The following is a 21876-nucleotide window of genomic DNA, read 5'->3' as shown; positions in this document are numbered from 1 at the left end:
TATAGCTATCCTAATTCTTTTTAGATCTAGATCTCTTCTTGGGAGCCATTTTTGGCTATGCCATTCATAAATTTGTCCAATCCCTTTTGGAAATGTGGATCTTGAAGAAATAAGTTCTAGAGATACACTATTGTGTCTCTTACTTAATTGTGTTTGTCCTTAATTTTTTTAATTAACTTTCAAAGGGAACCTCTCCACATGGGATTTTAAGTTTTACCAGAGTCAAGCTTAACCATGTCCATAACCAAAGTCAACTCTAGGAGTATCATCCCAGGCCATGTACTTTTTTCCCCCTTTATTGGTGCTATTTGGGAGTGAGCCAAGAAAGAATAAGGTAGGGGATAAAAGGAATGGCTCTGCAAACTGGTACTAAAAATGAAATGAGGTTCAATTCTTAAAAATCACTTGGGTAGGCAGCCAACAAGTGCCCTCAGTGCTTCTCGCCGTAGGATAGGGAATAAACCTGTGATTTCATTGGCATAGGGAACTCCTGAATGAAGAATTTCCTTCTAACAGTGAAGGTCAACAACTTAATAGTTTCTGAGAATTTCCTGGAGAATAGAACCTTTAAGTGACTAGGTCATACAGCCAGTATCTGTCAAAAGTAGGAAAGAGGGTCAGGTCTTCCTAACTTTGAGAGTAATTCTCTATCCACTTTGCCATACTGCCTCTTGCACACAGTAAATACCCAATGAACATTTATGGTTGGGTAGTGATGCTCCTGTGGAAATACACAAATATACATATATATTTACACACACATACACATACACACTCACATGTACATACATGTACATGTACATACTATATTCATATACATATACACACATCTATATTCACATATGTTATCTGTGTGCATATATAACATATACATATGTATAGATGTATAAATTATATATTATAAAATTTGTATAATATATATAATTGCTTTTGACCCCCACAAAAAACCCAATAACATTTGGCATTGGTATAAGACTTTATAGTTTGTAAGATATTTGATGTAAGATATTGATATGAGTGTCATCTTCGGTGACATTCATTATAACCTCATTGGAAACAGAATTGCTTATGTCATTTCCATTTTAAAGAGGAAGGAACTGAGGCTTAAAAACATTAACTGAGAACAAGTATCTTGCTATGGTCAAAGTGGTGAGTGAGAAGTAAAGACAGGACTCATCTCAACCTTATAAGAGCATGATTCTGGTATAAAAAGGGCTCTAAGGCTCTAAGGCTTAGGGATCTAAGAACTCACCTCCCACAATTATTTGATGAGTAAAAGTCAATCTACGTTTTGCTGACTCCATGTCCAGTGCTATATCTGTTTCATGCTTCCTAGCTCTCAGTTCTGTCTCATTTGGAGATCAGAAAACATTTTGTTCACTCAAATATTTACTTGAATGATTCTGAGTAGAGGCAGCTAAAGAATGAACCAACAACAGAAAAAAATTTTCCACAAGATGCTTGGAAAATATCTCTATCTTCCAACAGTTCGAAGATAGAACTCACCATCCAAAAGTAGTCAGTCATGAATACGCCAGCTAAAACTTTTAAAAAACACAAATGGTGTACTCAAAACTCAACGGTGATACCCAACAACCTTGTATCAAATATCCTATTTAAAACCCAATGAAAAGAAACTCCATCACTCTAGTTGAATGAACATAGTCATCACCAGACTGAAAATGGAAATTAGTTAGCAGAGGGTCCCTGGAAACCTGGGGAGAAATGACTTAATAATCACTGGGACTGAGACAGAGCTTTCTTTTTTTACCACACCAAATAAAAAGAAATGTGAAAAATATACTTCCTTGGGTTTTTAGAAAGAGCTTACTTAAAACTTACTTACTTACAATAGATACTTACAACCAAAGGGCAGCAATGAAAATCTGGATTTAGCAGAGGAGCGACAAGAGCAGAATTCTTTAATTGTGACATTATATAAGTGTTATAATTATGGTAGATGGTCTGTTGTCCAGCAAGGTCAGGGGAGGAAGTGTTTAGCTCGATAAATATTCTGTTCACAAAAAGAAAATTCCATCAATTCTAAAAAAATTAATTTTTGTGCTACTTCTAACACATGGCAGAGTTTTCTATTTAAACTAATTGCTCTTGCGAACTGGGTGCTAATCTCTGTTACTCCTATGTGCAGAAGGAATATAAATGGTATTAACATCCTCTAAATTCTGACATCCTGAGACAAAACTGTGGTCACCTGGCCTTAGTGATGGCTCAGATAGAAGGTTATTGAGTATGTGAGAGTTTTCTGGAAGTCATCAAAAAAATCTGCTAGTTAACAATTATGGATGTCTTTCTATAGTAAAAATTTGCTTCAAAATCTGAAAATCTAAATGTAGAATATAAGAAATATAATGGGTAGTGAGTTCAAATAATAATTTCCTTGAAATGTGGAGTTGTTCTAGGATTTGCATTAGCTTAATACTTAACAGAGTCTGGATCGTAGCAAAGCAAAAATCTAAAAGGGAGGAGACAGTCAAATGGAGATTGATCGGAGATGAAAATGGACTTAAAAAAAAAATTCTACCTATGATGTCAATGATCAAATGTGACTCATTATATAAACACTAAATGTACTGGACAATGTTTTAGGGGTACGGCTATTGTAAGAAGCAAGAAAACCCACATAATTTGCTCTATGAAATATTGTCATTTTAAGTCATTCGTTCTTTACAATGTTCCTTCATCTAAAAGATCTTGATCACTCTTCTATTCAGCCTTCTGGGTTCACTTTCAAGTTTCACCTCTTTCTTAAAGCTCCTGGACTCTGCTTTTCCATGTTTAAATCTTTCCTTTTTGAAGTAATTGCTTTTATCTATCACAAAGTGAAACAAGAAGACCTAGTCACACCTTTGATAAATATTGCTATGGGGCCAAATCATTTAACCTTCAATGCTCTAAACAATTTTTAAAGATTGTAAATTGTAGAATAGGTACTTCCTTACTTGAATATTTCCCCTAACCTATGAAATCATGTGTTCCCATTTATCATTCAGAAAGGCCCTACTTCAATGAGGTTAGAGTGCAAGATCAGATATCAGAAAGAAGAGCTGGGTTCAAATTTTGCCTCAGGTAGTCCCTCTGATTCAACTTGCTTAAACTTCTATTTCCTCAACTGCAACATGGGCTTGATAGATCCCTTAGTTCTAACTCACAAGCCTCCTAAAGCTCAAAGGAGCTAATATATACAAAAGGCTTCCTGTACCTTAAAGCACATAATGTTGGTTATTATTTTCTCCACTATATTCAAGAGCTGTACAGGTGGAAAAAATTGTCACATAGATAAAATTATAGAGCATGACATATATATCATTTGGTAAATTTTTTTGTATTTTTCTTTTTTTATTTATTTGTTTGTTTGTTTATTTATTTTGATGGGGCAATTGGGGTTAAGTGACTTCCCTAGGGTCACACAGCTAGGAAGGGTTAAGTGAGGTCACATTTGAACTCAGGTGCTCATGACTTCAGGGCTGGTGCTCTATCCACTGCACCACCTAGCGGCCCCTCATTTTTATTTTAATGTAATTTTTTTTTCTCTAAGAAGAATATATTCTCAAGGAGGGAAGGGACCATGATTCATACTTCCTTGTTTCTTACAATTGCCTAGCCCAGTGGCTAGTTATTAACTGAATTATTTATTATTAATTAATAATCATTTATTTAATTAATTAAATTATTAGCTGAATCACATTAATCAATTTGTTATTTCCTGTCTGCTCAGTTATTAGAGAATGATTCCAGCATTAAAAATTCTCAAGAGATGAGGAAGAAGAAAAAAAGAAGAAGAAGAAAAAGAAGAAAAAGAAAAAGAAGAAGAAAATGAAGAAGAAGAAGAAAAAGAAGAAGAAGAAAAAGAAAGAAGAAGAAGGTAACTTAGCTGAAATTCTTCACATTAAAAAGTAGGAAACTGCGGTTAGTCCAGAGAGGTAAAGAATTGTTCAAAGTACACCAGCTAACAACTGACAGATTCGGGATTAACTTCCAGGGCTCCTATCTATTAGCTGCTCCAAACGCATTGAGTTTATGTAGCCCAATGGTCAGTGCTTTCATATTGTTTAGTTATTGGGGCACACTGCTGACATACACCTTCATCTGCCCCTCACACCTACCTTGCAAACCCTGCCAGAATGATCTAAGAACCATAAAAAAGAAAGGGAGAGAAGAGCACTTGGTCTTTGGATCAGCTCTATGAAGCAGGTTATGTATTAGGCATTTTCTTTTGGAGTGGTTTAATGGGAGCCCTGGGCTTGGGCACTGCTCCAACAGAGTAAGTAACCCATCAAGGTATCTATTAAACTCTGGAGATTTGCATCCTTGTCTCACTCCCTTTCCCGCTTGAAGGCATCCGTTTGAGTGTTACTTATTTCCATCCTTCAGTTGATGGATTGGTCCAGAAATGTAATTACGTCATCCGTTCTCCTCCAGGTTCATTCCCTATTGTAGCAGGGCTAGATTCATTCCTGGTGCCAGATGGAGTTCTAGGCGATTTCCAAGTGTAATAAAACAAGGCATGTGCTTTCCTCACTTGGATTTCTTTGTACATGTTTGTTAATATGCAGCAAGCGGGGACAGATGAAGTCTGTAGTTCATTTTCAAGGGAGGAATCCAATTTGGCTTTTATGGATGTCGCTGTCATTGGTCAGATATTGCTTTAGTCTTTCACCAAGGATGCAGCCTCATAGTTTACTGCTGCTGCTGCTAATGCAGATATCTGGAGCTGTTTGGGTTGAGAGCATTTCAGTTTTTATGTATTGGAGTAATTAGTCCTCCTGACCATATCTCAGGAAGTGTCTGGATTGGAGGATTAGGATAAACATCTTCAGTCAGGCTTCCTGAGCGTGATCAATGCTGGGCTTTAGCATCTCATTTGATATGTTGCTCTCTGGGACACTGGCTTTCCAAGACCTCCTCTTTCAGAGGTTCTTAATCATTCTGAAAGGGCAGAGTCATAGATGAGTTGGAGCCCTGGGTCCACAATGCACTAATTATGTGACCTTGAAACACTCTCTTAATTTTTCTGGACATCATTCATTCATGTATTTACTCATGTAGGATTTATTAAATGTCTACTCTGTGTAAAGCATTATATTGGTCAAGGAGGGAGCTTCAGAGTTTACATAATATCAGTTTCCTGCCCTTGTGATGTCTTCAATCTAGAATAGGGATAATGCAAAGAATGTACATCAGTATATGATAAGTCATTAGAAAATTAAAAAAGAAAATACGCTGTAAATAGTTCACAAAAAACTACTGATATGGGAATCAGGGAATGCTTTCTGGAAGAGGTTGCATTTGTATTGGGCACATTGAGGCTGATGGTTCACTGGGAGGCTTCCCAAGTCTCCAAAATTCTCAGTACTGGTAAGTAGTCTGTGCAGGAGATGATGCTCTTTTGAGCTCACCTCCTCAAGATCATCCATCAGTTTAGTCTCTTAGAGTATAAAGGTTTAAATCTCAGATCAGGGCCTTCAACTAGTCTTTTGCCAAAAAATTGATATGTCCATCTAACAAAAAGCCTCCAAATTAAGATCAAGTGTTTTCTTTTTGTTTAGAGATCAAAGCTCTCTGCTACAGATAGCAATCTAACTTCTGAATAGAAAGTCCCTCGATCTTTTCCAGTTTAGCAGCCAAAGGAATCTGATCTAGAATAAAAGATATGCTAAAAAGGCAAGATAATTATTCCCTACTCAATTACTCAACAGTCTGGTCTTTATTCTGAATACTTGTCACTGAATGCCTGTCAGCCTTCTATAGCTAAGGTACTGTATTTTGGCCAGAGACAAACCTTGCCATGTCTCTACAAAGCAATCTTTTACAACACTTTTGGCATGCAATTTGCCTTTTGTAGCGAGCTGCAGCCTATTTAACTCCACCATGTTTCTCTCCGTTGCCCTTGGGATGACTCACCATTTTAATTCCTTAGAATATATGGTATCCTATGATTTGCAGACATAAAGCATTACTAAGAGAATATTGGTTTTAAAAAGATGGGATTTTGCTCCAGTCAGTAAGAATTTTGGGGGAATTAAAAATGCCATGCAATTTTTCTGAGACAACCCAACCTACTCTCCTCTCCTTTTTCAATTCTGTAGCCAATTACATGTCCACCCGAAGTGCCTACACAAGTTATATACAATGATGGGCTAGTTCTCCAAACTGTCCATCCGGCTGCATATCATACACTGGACATTATGCAGTCTTTCTCTACTTTTTTTTTCTTTCCCTCCGTAAACAGTTCATTTAAACGCTATCGAGTTATTATTTAGGAACTCTGCAATGTTCTAGACATTGAGGTAATCGGCATAATGCCATCTGTAATCAGGAATATCAGTGTTAAAACTTTGCCATCTCTAAGGTATTCCTATACCACTTTAACTCAATGTGGGATGTCCCTCATGACAGTGGGAAAATGTCCCTAATTATCTTTGGATAATTAGGTGATGATAATCAGTAACCAAATTATCACTTTCATTGTCTATAAAGTAATTTTTCACGATCTTATATGGGACCATATATATATGGGAAATAACTTGTTGGGGACTTTAAGCTAACATTTTCTTCTCCTGAATCAAGTGCTGTTTTATAATCAACAAATGTTCATGGGAAGATTTTGTATTCTCTGTACCCTTCAGTCAATTATGTAGCTATAAAAATGTGATCTGCTATAGAATATCATTTGCAAAAGCCTGCTTGTGTCTTTCTTATATCTTCATACCCTTGATACAAGAATAAATCTCATAAAGATTTCACAGAGCTGGAAAGTAAGCCTTTTGGTCAGGTGATTAGGTAATAAGACCATAGATTATTTTTGGGGTGTTTTTTTTTTCTTTTTTTTTTTTTCTGCTTAGTATGAGGAAAGACTGCCAACTGGCAGGAGACATTACATTGCTGACTTGCTTTCGAGGTGTGATGACACCAAATTTATTGACTCCTTGTTTTGGCCTTTTTTAGAACCTGGGCATTGTACTTCCATCTAGCTGCAACTTACTAATATGCTTGGTTTCAGTTTCTTGAAAAGATCTATATTGATATGATTTCATAACTCTAGTAATCTATTGACTTGATCATTAGAGAAGGTTCTCACATTGAGAGTTGCCAACAATTGAGTTAACATTTTTAATCTGTGTAAAAACCGTGATCCTTGGAAGCTTCTTCTTCCCTTTCTTCCTGTTACAGTGCCATTGTCACTATAGAAGTCAGAGGCAGCTGCACAGGATTATGGGTCATTTTGTATTTCTTATTTTATTACCATAACCAAAACTTCAACAATTAGTGGCTAGTTTGTTACAAAAGAATTTTTGTTTGTTTGTTTGTTTGTTTTAATTCTCAGCTAAGTATATCCTCAGAGAATAAAATCCATTGCTTAGATCACAACTGAAGGGTTTTCATTAAGAAGAACCTGCTAGTCCATATTCTACAATGACATTGATCTTGAAGAATGCAACGTTGTTAATGGACAATAATGAGACCAAGAGTTGGTCTTTCATTTAGGACTGAGTTACAACAAGAGCAATAAGAAGTCATATGTAAAAAAAAAATATATTGAATTTTAGTCTTTTATGACTCTTTTTGACCCCATTTGGGTTTTTCTGGACAAAGCTATTGTTTGCCATTTCCTTCTCCAGCTAATTTTAGAGAGGCAACTGAGGTAAACAGTGTTAAGTGACTTGTCCAGGGTTATACAACTAGGAAGTGTCTGAGACCAGATTTGAACTCAGGGAGATGAATCCTCAGGCTTGATCTTCTCTCCACTGGACCAATTAGCTGTTCTTGAACTACAACAATCTTTTTTTTTTTTTTTTTTTTTTTTTTTTTTGTAATGACAAAGAATTGGGGCTTGCCTTTTGATTGAAGAATTGCTGAACACATTATGGTATATGAATGTAATAGCATGATGGAAAACAGGGTTTCATACAAGCCTGGAAAAATGTGTATAAAATGATACTGAGTGAAGTGAACAGAGCCAGGAAGACAATTTAAATAATCAAAATAGCATTATAAAGGCAAAGAAATTTCAAAGACTTAAAAATCAATGAAATGACCAAGTATGATTCCAGAGGATTGAAGATGAAAGATGCTATTCATCTATGAGAGACCAGATGGACTAAAGATATAGAATGAGACATATATTTTTAGATATGGTTGATGTAAATATTTGTTTTACTTGGCTATGCTTATTTGTTACAAAGGCTGTATTTGTTATATACAATGTTGGTAGCAGCTCTTTTTTTGGTAGAAAAGAATTGAAAAATAAGTACATGTCCATCAATTGGGGAATGACTGAACAAATATATAATGTTAATAGTATATGATTGTGCTATAAAAAAAAATATGAACAAGCAGATTATAGGAAGGCCTGGAAAGATTTACATAAACTGATGCTGAGCAAAACAAGCAGAACCAGTAATACATTGTACAAGACTGTGCAATGATCAATTATGAAAGGTTAGCTTCTTCTCAGTAGCTGAGTGATCTAAAGCAATCCCAATAGACTTTGGACAGAAAATGTCATCTGTAACCAGAAAAAGAACTAAGGACCTTGAATGTAAATCAACAAAGACTATGTTCACTTCTTTTCTCTGTACTTTTTATCTCTCCCATGATTTTTTTTCTTTTGATTTGATTTTTGTCTCCCAAAATAATTTATAATTCATAAAACAATGTGTATCAAAAATAAACTAAAAAAAAAAAGGAATTTTTAGGAAAACATGATGAAAAATGCTATCTACCTTCAGAGAAAGAACTGATAGACTCTGAATGCATATTGAAAGCATACTTTAAATTTTTTATTTTTCTTAATCAAAAAAAAAAAAAGATTGGGAAAGCCCCCTCTTTGCCCCAGAAACAGAGTTCAACTATCAAAGTAAAAGAAGAAGAAAAAGGAGGAGGAGGAGGAGGAAGAGAAGGAGGAAGAGGAGGAGGAGGAGGAGGAGGAGGAGGAGGAGGAGGAGGAGAAGAAATATCAAAGGAAATAAAATGAGCAAGAAACAGGAACAACCTTGTCCATAGAAAGCTACTACAGTAATAGGGAAGACCAAAACACCAACTCAGATGAGAACAAAATATCCTCGGAGGAAATCTCAAAGAATAATATGAATTGATCTCAAGCCCAAAGAGGCTTCTTGGACATGCTCATAAAAGACTTTAAAAGGCAAATATGAGAGGTAGAAGAAAAAAAAAAATGAGAAAAGAAATGAGTACACAAAAAAAGAGTCAATAGCTTGGAAAAGGAAGGCAATCCCTTAAAAAAAATACAATTGGCCAAATGCAAAAAAAAAAAAAAAAAAATCCACTGAAGAAAACAGTACCTTCAAAAATAGAATTAACCAAATTTAAAAAAAGAGAGATTAAAAAAGCTAACTGAAGAAAATCATACATTAAAAATCAGAGCAGGGCAAATAGAAGCTAATGACTCTATGAGACATCAAGATCAATTAAATGAACTAAAAAGAATGAAAAATGGAAGAAAATGCAAACTACTTCATTGGAAAAATAGCCAACTTGAAAAATAAATCAGAAGAGACAATTTAAAAATTATTAGTCTACCTGAAGTACATGACCAAAAAAAGAATCTGGATAGGATTCTTTGACAGATTTTCAAGGAAAACTGCCCTGATATTCTACAAACAGAGTCATTAAAAGAATCCATGAATCACCTTCAGAAAGAAATTCCATGAGGACAATCTCAAGGAACATTGTTGTAAATCTCTAGAACTACAATCTCAAGGAAAAAATGCTGCAAAAACAATTCAATTATGGAGGAACAGCATTCAGGATTACCCAAAATCTGGCAGCTTCTACAACAAAGGATAGAAGGACAAAAGGCAAAGAGCCTGAGGTTACAATCAAGTATTAACTACCCAGTGAGACTCAGCATCATCTTTCAGGGGAGGTGATGGAACTTCAATAATTTCTAAAAAAAAAAAACTTAACAGAAAATTAGGACTCAAGAGAAGCAATAAATAAAATCAGAGAAAGGTAAACAGAGGGAAATTATATATATATATATAAAGGAGGTAAATAGTTTAACCTTTAAATTATAATTTAAAGGTTAAACTATTTACCTCCTTAGATGTGAAAATGACAGCTGTAATTCTGGAGAACTGTATCTGTTATTGGGGTGGGTAGAGGGGGGCATCACATAGATGGATGGTATGGTTTAGAATGGACTTTGATGTGATGAAAGCAAAGCAAAAGACATTAAGGAGTGGGAAAAAAAACTGTATTGGGAGAAGAGAAAAGGGGAGGTATAATGAGAAAAATTAGATCACATGAATTGGCACAAAAGATCTATTACAAAAGAAGGGGGGTGAGCATAAATCTCATCAATTTTGGCTCAAAGAGAGAATGATTCAAATAGACAATGATTCAGTTGCTAGTAGAAATTTATCTAATCCTATAAAGAAATAGGAAGATAAAGGTAAGAAAAGGGAGGGACCGGATAAAAGGGAGGGTAGAAATACTAGGAAAAATGGTAAAAATAAGGGGGTGATAAAAGATAAGATAATGGGTGGGATAGGTTAAAAAATGAAACACTGCTAAAGAGGGACAAGCTGGAAAGAGAGAAAAACATATATACAGGGGAGAAAATACAGATAGAGGGAAATACAGAGCTGGTAATATTAACTATGAATGTGAATTAGATGAACACTCCTAAAAAACAGAAGTGAATATCAGAATGGATTAAGAAACAGAATCCCACAATATGTCATTCACAAGAAACACATTTGACCCAGAATAAAGGTAAAAGCCTAGAACAGAATTTATTATGCTTCAGTTGAAGTAAAAAACAAAGAAACCAAAACCCCCCAAAAAACAAAACAAAAAACCCCCCAAAAAACCCAGAAACAAGAGTAGCAATTCTGATCTCAGATAAAGCAAAAGTAAAAATAGATTTAATTAAAAGAGATAAGGAAGGAAAAAAAAAAACATTTTGTTAAAAAGTACCTTAAAAAAGAAGCAGTAATGATATTACATGTATATGCACCAAGAGATAAGAGCATACAAATTCCTGGTGAAGATTTTAAGATAGTTACAGGAGAAAACAGACTACAAAAGTATATTAGATGGGGGCCCTCAACATTTTCCTCTCAGAATGAGATAAAAGTAACCACAAAATAAATAAGAAAATAAGCAGGGAAATTAATAGGATCCTAGAAAACTCAAATATGATCGACATCTAGAGAAAATTGAATAGAGACAGAAAGTAATTCACCCTTTTCTCAGTAATTCATGGCACCTGTACAAAAACTGACCATGTATTAGGGAATAGAAACCTCACAATCAAATGAAGAAAGGCAGAAATAGTAAATGCTTCCTTTTTAGACCACAATGCAATTAAAATTATATTCAATAAAAGGGCCAAGGAAAAATAAGCTAAAAAAACCAATTGGAAATTAAATAATCTAATTATAAAGAATGAGTGGATCAAACAACAAACCACAGAAACTATCCATAATTTCATCAAAGAGAATGACAATGATTAGATGCATATCAAAACCTATGGGATGTAGTGAAAGCAGTCCTTAAGGGAAATTTTATATCTCTAAAGAGCTACATTGATAAAATAGACCAATGACTTGGGTATGCAACTAAAAAATCTAGAAAACGGACAAATTAAAAACCCTTAATTGAATATCAAATGAGAAATTCTGAAATTCACAGGAGAGACTAATAAAATTGAAACTAAGAGAATTATCTGACAAATTAATAAAACTTAAAATTGGTTTTGTGAATAAAATGACAAAATAGAAAAACCTTTGGTTAATTTGATTAGAAAAATGAAGAAAAAAACCACATCACCAGCATCAAAAATGATAAGGGTGAACTTATCACCAATGACAAAGAAATTAAAGCATTAATTAGGAGCTATTCTGCCCAACTGTATGGCAGCAAATCTCACAATCCAACTGAAATAGATGAATATTTACAAAAAATATAAATTGCCCAGATTAACAGAAGAGAAAATAAATTACTTATTTTTTTTAGAAACATTTTAGGAAAGAAGTTTAACAAGGCATTAATGAACTCATAGGAAAACATTTCCAGGGACAGATGGATTTACAAGTGATTTCTACCAAACATGTGTAGAAGAATTAATTCCAATACGATATAAATTATTTGGAAAAAAAATAAGTAAAGAAGGAGTACTGCCAAATTCCTTTGATGACACAAATATGGTACTGATATCTAAACCAGGAAGAAACAAAACAGAGAAAGAAAATTACAGGCCAATCTCCCGAATGAATATTGATGCAATAATTTTAAATAAAATATTAGCAAAGATATTATAGCAATTTATCAGCAGAATAATATACTATGATCAAGTAGGATTTATACCAGGAAAGCAGGGCTATTTCAATACCAGGAAAACCATTACCATAATTGACCATAGCAATAATAAAACCAACAGAAATCATATGATAATCTCAAAAGGTACAGAAAAGGGTTTTGACAAAATATACACCCATTCCTATTGAAAACACTACAGAGCATATAGATAAAGGGAGCTTTCCTAAAACTAATCAATATATTTAGCTAAAACCACCAGCAAGCATTATTTGTAATGGAGAGAAGCTAGATGCATTTCCTAAAAGATCAGGGCTGAAACAAGGATGCCCATTATTACCACTAATATTTAACATTGTACTAGAAATGTTGGCTTTAACAATAAGAAAAGAAAAAGAAATTAAAAGAATTAGAATAGGCAATGAGGAAATAAAACTTTCACTCTTTGCAGATGACATTATGGGAGATCCTAGAAAATCATCCAAAAACCTACTGAAGACAATGAACAGTTTTAGCAAAGTTGCAGAATATAACATACACCCACACAAATCATCAAGATTTCTATGTATAACTGACAAAGTACAGCAGCAAGAGATAGAAAGAGAAATTATATTTAAAATAACTGGGGACAAAATATTTGGGTGTCTAGCTACCAAGACAAACCCAGGAACTACATGAACACAATTACAAAACACTTCTCACACAAATAAAGTCAGATCTAAGAAACTGGAAAATTGCTCAAGGGTCGGCTGAACTAATATAATATAAATGACAATTCTGCCTAATGAGTCTACATATTCAGAGTCATACCAAACTGCCAAAAATTTATTTTATAGAACTAGAAAAACATAATAACAAAATTCATCTGGAAGAACAAAAAAATCAAGGATATTATGGGAATTAATGAAAAGAAATACAAAGGGTATCATTACCAGACCTAAAATTATATTATAAAACAGTAGCCATCAAAACCATTTGGTACTGGCTAAGAAATAGAGTGGTGGATCAGTGCAATAGATTTTATATATATATATATATATATATATCATGATAATCAATGAGTAATAATGTAGTAATTGATTAAAACCCCAAACTCCAGCTTCTGGGATAAGAATTCACTATTTGACAAAAATTGCTGGGAAAACTGGAAAATAATATTTCAGAAACTTGTCACAAACCTCCATCTCACAGCCCATATTAAAATAAGGTCAAAATAGGTATATGATTTGGGCATAAACAAATTAGGAAAACAAGGGATAATTTACCTATCAGATCTTTGAAGAAAAAAGGAATTTATGACCAACGAAAACAATATGAAAAACAAAATAGACAACTTTCTCTTTTTCCTTTATCTTTTAAAGCTTTTCATTTTTAAAACACATGCATAAATAATTTTCAACATTCATCCTTGCAAAATCTTTTGTTCCTATTTTTTTTCTCCCTTTCTTCCCCCTACCAGCTCCCCTAGATGGCAAATATATATTAAACATGTGCAGTTCTTCTACACATATTTCCACAATTATCATGCTACCCAAGAAAAATAAGATCAAAAAGGAAAAAAAAAAATGAGAACAGAAACAAAATGTAAGCAAATAGCAATAACAAAAAAGTGAAAATGCTATATTGTGATCCACACTTAGTTCCCATAGTTCTCTCTCTGGGTGCAGATAGCTCTCTCCATCACAAGACCATTAGAACTGAGCTGAATCACCTCACTGATGAAAGGAGCCACATCCACCAGAATTGATCCTCTTATAATCTTGTTGTTGCCGTGTACAAGTCATTCCCCAATTGATAAATAGTCAAATGATTTGAACAGCAATTTTTAGATGAAAATTAAAGCCATCTGTAGTCATATGAAAAAAATGCTTGGAATCACTATTGATTAGAGAAACACAAATTAAAACCACTCTGAGGTACCATCTCATATCTCTCAGCTTGGATAAGGTGACAGGAAAATATAATGAGAAATGTTGGAGGAGTCATGGGAAAACCAATGCCTTGTTGGTGGAGTTGTGAAATGATCCAACAATTCTGGAGAGTAATTTGGAACTACACCCAAATAGGTATAAAACTATATATAAAATCATGCCACTATTGGGTCTGTATCCCAAGTCAATTGTAAAGGAGGGAAAATGACCCACATGTGCAAAAATATTTGTAGCAACTCTTTATGGTAGCAAAGAATTGGAAAATGAGTTGATTCCCATCAGTTAGGGAATGGCTGAACAAGTTGTAGTAAATGACGGTGATGGTGTATTATTGTTCTATAAAAAAAAACCCCAAAAAAACCAAATGATAAACATGTTGATTCTAGAAAGGCCTGGGAAGATTTACATGAACTGAACAAAACAAGCAGAACCAGGAATGCATTGTACAAAATAATAGCAAAAATATGCGATGAACAAATATGAAAGGCTTGGATCCCTCAGTGCTTCAGTGATCCAAAGCAATCCTGGTAGACTTTAGATAGAAAATGCCATCTTCATCCAGAAAAAGAACTATGGATACTGAATGTAAATCAACACAAGCTAATGTTCACTTTTTTTTTTCTGTGTTTTTTTCTTTCCCATGTTTTTTTTTTTCCTTTTTCTCAGATTTTTCTCTCCCAACATGATTCATAAAATAATGTGTATTAAAAAAAATAAGAAAAAACAAACATGTATAATATTTCAGAGTAAGGAAGGAAGACTTATGGAGGAGGAGGGTATCAGCCTACTCTGAATGGAGAAGAAAGCATACAAAGTGTGCTTGGAAGGATGAGTGGTATCATATCAACTGGCAAAAATAAGGGGAGATCATTCTTGGCATAGAGAATGTTATAAACAAAGACATGGAAGGGGCATAGAAGGAAATATGTTCTGGGATTGGTGAAGAGTCCAATAGGACCCATGACGAGCACAAGCATATTACATGTCTGAAGGGTAAGTTAAAGAAAGAGTGTGAAGGAACTGAGATTTCATTCTATAGCTTTGTCCATTGAGAATGTTATTTTGGTGGTAATCTACCATGAAGAAGTGATGCAGAAGAAACTGGAGATGAGCCCACTTAGATGGCTATTAAAATAGTATAGATTGGAAGTCATGACCATTTGTAATAGGATGATGGCTGTTGGCTGGACAAAGGATGGGGAGGGAGAACTCTTACAGAGAAAGAATCTGAAGAACTTAGCCAATGACTTGGGAACTTGGAACCTGAGTGACTAAAAATAGCTGGACCATCAAGAAAAGTTGGAAAGCCACGAGAAGCAAATTTTCAGGGCATTGGTTTGGGGCTGGAGAGGAGGGGGCACAGAGGAAGCAGATTGTTTTAGAGTCCCTTCTGCATGCAGTGCATATACATTAATTACACTTTATCGTCAGAAGCAGAAAGGAGCAGAAAGCAGCAGAAAGCGGAGGTTCTCTTGCCCCACCAGACACCATGCTTCAGTTCCCAGAGTTCAGTCTGTTCTGTCTCTGTTGAACTTAAACAGAACCACTGCAGAAGGGAGCAGACTTTGGGAAGGCTCATCTGAGTTTCACTCTCCCTGAAATTAAGCTTCCAATAAAAGAACAATTCTCTCTATGCAGGCCAGTGAAAGAAAAAGACATTGACAATGGCCTAAGTACTTGGGAGGAAGTTGGGGTGGAGAGTGAGACCATGTGACAAGATTTCCACTTTGCCTGAGACCTTTTGTTTGGCATTTATAAAAGTTGAATGACAGATAAAGCATGGGGTTTGTGCAGCCAGGGGGGAAAAAAAAAACCTAACGTGGGTATTTTTAATCATTCTCTCAAGGCTTTAAACATCCTGTTAAGCTTTCAGGTAAAAAGCAACCTTCCCATATAGAAGAGAAAGCAGGCCAGGATGTGGTTGCAAGGTGGAATTCTACTCTATTGTATTAAAGTGCCTTAATGAACAGCAAAAAAAAAAAAAAAAAAAAAAAAAAAAAAAATAGATTTGCATGAATACTGTTTATGGAAAGCACTTAACATAATAGTTACTTGAGGCTCAGTTCAGTAAAAATGGATATAACTGATATTATGCATCATCTCTGTATAGTATGAGGTAACTACAAAGGCTAGAGCTTTTAATTCAGCCTCTTGGAGTCCAGGGATTGTTTTCTTTTTTTTTTTTTTAATCACATTTCTTGAATGTTGACAGCACCCACGAATGACATTTTGGTGTTAGATACTGTATGGAAATGCAGTCATCCAATGTGTAGCAATCGGATCATAAATATGGCTGAGGAGAGACATTGATCCGAAGTGCCCACTTCCTATTTCACTCTCGGTGGCTAGCCATAGGCCACACCCTGTGACATCACTCCAGGAAATGAGTCATGTAGACCCAAAAGAAAAACAATTGGCAGCAATATATTTCCATAGATAGATCATCAGGGAGGCTGACTTCATCTTCTGGCATCAAGTCACTCTCTGGGGAGAGAAACAATTTTCTTCCTTGTCTTCTAGCTTTAGCATTCATATTAGAAGGAACCTTTGAACCTTGGAGAAATGGCCAATTAATCAACTAAGATTTATTGTCTTTACATGGAAAGTGGCCCTGCTCCTTTCTAATGTACCATTTGCAGATCCTCTGTACCATTCACTTGTCCAACATGTCATTACAGGGCCATCGCAGAACCAGAGCATGGCAGAATGCAGGTTAGTAATATACATTTAACTGCAATGAAAGCTTACTAGAGCCAGAAGAAGAAATGGAAATCATTACCTACCCACAAGACCTAAGACTAAATTGCCATTCTGTCATCTATATAAAGATGAAATATTTTAATTCTTCCAACCACATTGTAAGCTCCTTGAAGACATAAGATGGCTCCTTTACTTTTGCCTTCCTCCCTTCTCCTTGTTACCTGTCCCCTTGCTTCCAGTTGAACCCCATAGTGGGTGGCCGATAACTATATTTATTGATTGAAAACTGACGGTTTTATGATTTATTCTTAAGGCTACATGATAGCATCAAAGAACAGTAAACCTGACTTGAAAGGTAATCCTTTTCCTGCCACTAAATAGCTGGGTGATTTTACTTAGATTCTTAAATTTCCTGAGTTTGTGACTTTATCTATAGAATGAAGATTGGATTAGATCAGTGACTCTAAAACTTTTAATGGATGAACATCTCTTTTGACATAAAAAAATTCATAGACTTCTATATGGTCAACATTTTACTAGCATCCACTAATTGAGTAAAATATCTAATGACAAAAAGCATTATGGCTTCAGTAACACTCAAGTAAATTCACATTTTATGAATTATAATAGTGTCTGCATCTAAAAACTAGGAATATATATGTGAAGAAGACATGTTTTCAGGCTACAGAATATATATAGACTTATTTTACTAAATAAATTAAAGTAAAATGTCAACTCCTTGAGGATGCTGCCTTTATAGCCCCAACACCTACTACAGTGTCTGGCAATGTTTGCCAATAATGTTTGCCAAATTATTGAATTGAATTATACTCATTTGATAAAATGAATTAGTTGCAATAATTCTATCATCCTCTAGGGGCCCGTAATCCATATGGAGGGAAGAAATAGAATGGGTAATCTCTAAGCTTCCATCCAGCTCAAAAATTCCAAGATTGTTCTCTATTAATTAATTATAGTAGAGTATTGTGGTTATTAAATATTAAGTAGGTAAACCTATATTACATATTATGGATATCTATATTCCTTTATATTTGACTCAAGGCAGACCTGTAGAAGGTAAGATTTGAACTGAGTCTTAGAAAGATGAAGAGAAACAAAGCTGTGATTGGTAGTGATGGAGCAGAGCATTCATGCAGGAGACCGAGTCAGAACAAAGGCAAAGAGTATCATGTGCAAGGGATAGTAAATAGATCAGCATAGCTGAATTGTAACACACAGGAAAGGAAAGAGAAAATAGAAAAGAACATTAGGAAGAACATGGGAAGGTACCCAGATGATGGGTTACCAAGACTTTTAAATGTGACAAAGAAAGTTTTCATATGATGTTGTAGATAACAGGGAGACAATGGAGTCCACTGACCAAGGGGCATGGGGTTTACATGGCTTGAAAGTGAGTAGAGGATGGATCAAAGTAAGAAGGAAGCAGAGACAGCAAGAACAGCTTAGGAGATAGTTGGAAGTATTTAGATGAGAAATGATGAGGAAGTGACATTTGGGTGAACAGAGAGGGCCACCTTCCTGGTAGGCTCTCCAGAAATATCATTCTGCCATATTGCCATGATCCTTTATCTCCCAAAGAGAGGACGTATCATGGGAACCTTCCTAGATTATTTGCTTTCCCTAAATGGGTATCTCTGTTTCCTGGATCCCTGCCACCCTCCAAGATGACCATCCCTCTCTCCAATTTGTCATAGTGTTGACATGAGTTTCCAGTGTCTATGCATGTAAATTTTATATTGTTGCTATGTTGTTTCAATCACATTTGACTTTGACTCCATTTAGAGTTTTCTTGACAAAGATACTGAAGTGGTTTGCCATTTCCTTCTTCGGCTCATTTTACAGATGAGTAAACTGAGACAAATAGAATAAGTGACTCAGACAAAATTTGAAGTCTTTCAGACTCTAGCCCTGGAGCCATACCCCTCTCTCACCTTGCTGCCCCTACCACAGATAGTAGGATTAATTTTTTTTTTATAATACCCAGGGTTACATGCAAATAAATGTATGAGGATAGATGTGAACTCAGGAAGACAAGACTTCTCAATTCCAAGTCCAGTTCTCTCTCCACTGCTTCATCTAGCTGAAACACACATTTGTAACTTAACTTAGCAACAAGTCTGAAACAATAATGTTAAATAATTTATTGATGAAATTTCTTGTGTCCCATCCCCCTTCTTAAAGAAATCTTCATTTAAATATGATCTCTAGGAACAACCAGACCTCTCCAAACCTGATGATGTCATTGAATTGATATAATGTATGCAGTATATTGTCAAATTTCCCAAATGTTTGCACAGTGAGTTTTATGTTTTTAAAGTATCTAAATGATGATCCCAGATGACAAATGTTCATTTTCAAAATTAAAGCTTATTAAGAATTATCTGCCAAATTTAAAGTGTCAAGAAAGAGTGAATGAATTAGAAATTTTGTCGATCTAGAATGGATGATCAGGAATAACATAAACCACTTCCTAGAGGTACAGGCAAAGCTTATTGAACTTTAAATAAGGGCGATAATATTCATATTATAACTCACATTAAAGGAGTCCATCCTTAGCTTCAGACAAGCATTCAGGCTTAAACTTTTCAATAATCAATCAGTCAGTAAACATTTATTAAGCAACAAGGGAAAATAAGGTGATCTATTACCATGATAGAATAAGTTTCATTATTTCAATAAATATAGGATGGAGATAAGCCTGTAATTTCACAACCTAAATATTGATGTATTTAGCTTCCAGATAAGGGAAATCTCTCCTCCAAAGCAGGTTGTCATCTTGTATGCAATTTAGTCTTACAGACTTGCCTAGAACCCAATAATGATTAGGTCCCGGATCACACAGTCCCTGTGTTTCAAAGGATGGACTCAAATTCTGGTCTTTCTAACTCTGAGACCATCTCTTCTTCCTCTCTGCCAAACTGGATTTCTTTTAATAAAAATTGGAAAAGCTACATATCCAAATGAGAGAGGTGTCCTCCAAAATCGATACCCATGCCTCTAGGTTTGAAGCACTCAAAATATTCTGAAATTCCTCTTTGAGAATTAGTTTTATGAGAAAAATTTAGAAACAAACCAACTTATTGCATTCATTTCACTTTATTTTTGATCACCTTGAAGATGATATTAGTCACTAGCATTGACTAATGTGACCTAACCTCAAAAGATGGAGATTTGCTCAACTGGAATTACATTTATTGGCATGTAACCCTGGGTATTATCCTTTCTTGCCTCAGTTTCCCCATTTATAAAATGACCTGGAGAAGGAAATGGTAAACCATTCCAGTATCTATGCTAAGAAAAACATTAAACATCAAAGGACAATAGGTTATCACTCTGTCAGAGGAGTATTTACATCTGAACACCATGTAACATGGAAGGAGAATAAGTACAATAAAAAAAATTGCTTTGATTGTTCTCTCTGTCTTCTCTTCTTCCTCACATTTTCCTGGAGCACTTTTGTCTCACTCTCTTCTTTGTTCATTATTAACATTTATCTGGATAGATATATCTTAATACCCTATAGACCATAAATTTCACAATGACATGGACTTTTGGTTTTTATATCCCCAGCCGGTATCATACTTAGGAACTTTAAAAAAAATGTTTATTGAATTTAATTGGAAATTTCAAATGTTCCAGATTCTGAAGGCAATTGACAAACAAAAGCTAATTCTACCAGTGTTTCTAGAAATGTCAGCATGATTGGAATAAGGGTAGTTTTCTGTGGGTACTACTTGGAGAGACGACTCTCATTTGGATGGACAAACTGGTGAATCTGTTTAAATACCATTGTCATTACCCTGAAACGGGGTCCTTTCACATCTCTTTTAGCAAAAGTTTTAAAAAATAATAACTTGTATTTGTTCCAGTTAAGTCCTTTGCAAATTAATTAAATAAGTGTGAACTAAACACATGCTCTGGGAAGGGCATTATACTATATGCCATGGGGAAAACTAAGGCAGAATCCTGCCCTCAGAGGGCTTATAATGTTGTTGGAGAGATAAGGCATCTATATGGAAAATGGGTATAGACTGGAACACAATTAATGGTAATAACAATGCTATATAGTGCTATGTGCCACACATTGTGCTTTACAAACGTTATCTTACTTGATATTTAAAATGAGCCTGGAAGACAAGTGTTATTGTTACTATTCTCATACTCCAGATGAGGAAATTGAGACAAATAGAGGAAAAGTGATTTGCCCAAGACCACACAGCTAGTAAGAATCTGAGGTCAAATTTCAATTCAGATTTTCCTGACCACAAACCCAGTTCTCTGTGTACTATGGTACTACCTAGTTATTACATGTCAAATGGGGCTAGTTAACAAATGACTCAGAAAGCTAAATATGGATTAAAATTGAGGAAAGCTTCATGAAGGAAGTTTGATTTCCTGGGAGATGCTGGATCAGGAGCATTATTCATGGAAGTATTTGACTTCTTTTATTTTATTTTTTTTTTTGAGTCTGTCATGAATCACAATGGTAGTTTGGTAAATTCTATGGCCCCATTCTCAAAATAATGGTTTTAAATGCATAAAATACAATACATAGACTCACAGAAGAAGCCTATTATATTGAAAGATCTTTCATTTTAAAAAAATCACAGATTCTCAAATTAAGAACCTTTGTCTTAAATGGATTGTACCCTTTGAGACTGACCTCATGGTTCTGATTCTCTCTGCCCTGAATGTAATTTCTTTAGATCCAGAGATGATAATGTAAGGCTGAGGTAAACATATAGGACCTTACTTTTCTTTACATGGTGAAGCAATAACAGCCAGAGCTGCCATCTTTAAAATTATAATCAGCTGCAAGAAGCAAAGCAATGCTTGTGTCTCTGTTATAGGACTCTAAAGGCTTATTAAAGCATGCATACTAGCAAATGTTAGCGTTATGCTTGAAAAACCCATTTCCATT

At 34.9% G+C, this 21876-nt stretch overlaps 1 long non-coding RNA gene across 3 annotated transcripts in view; it reads right to left on the bottom strand.

Annotated features, from left to right (window-relative positions):
• Nucleotides 1-21876, bottom strand: part of LOC116419857 — a 61012-nt gene that overhangs the window by 6776 nt on the left and 32360 nt on the right. For all 3 annotated transcript variants that reach the window (XR_004230180.1, XR_004230182.1, XR_004230181.1), the window contains 2 exons: nt 4125-5168; nt 1864-2014 (listed from right to left, as the gene is read on the bottom strand). This is a non-coding gene — a long non-coding RNA (uncharacterized LOC116419857). The remainder of the gene's footprint in view (nt 1-1863; nt 2015-4124; nt 5169-21876) is intronic.

Source organism: Sarcophilus harrisii, chromosome 6 (assembly GCF_902635505.1).
Source record: "Sarcophilus harrisii chromosome 6, mSarHar1.11, whole genome shotgun sequence".
Lineage (NCBI taxonomy): Eukaryota > Metazoa > Chordata > Mammalia > Dasyuromorphia > Dasyuridae > Sarcophilus > Sarcophilus harrisii.
Note: the sequence above shows the minus strand (reverse complement) of the source record. Positions and strands in the feature narration are given on the sequence as shown.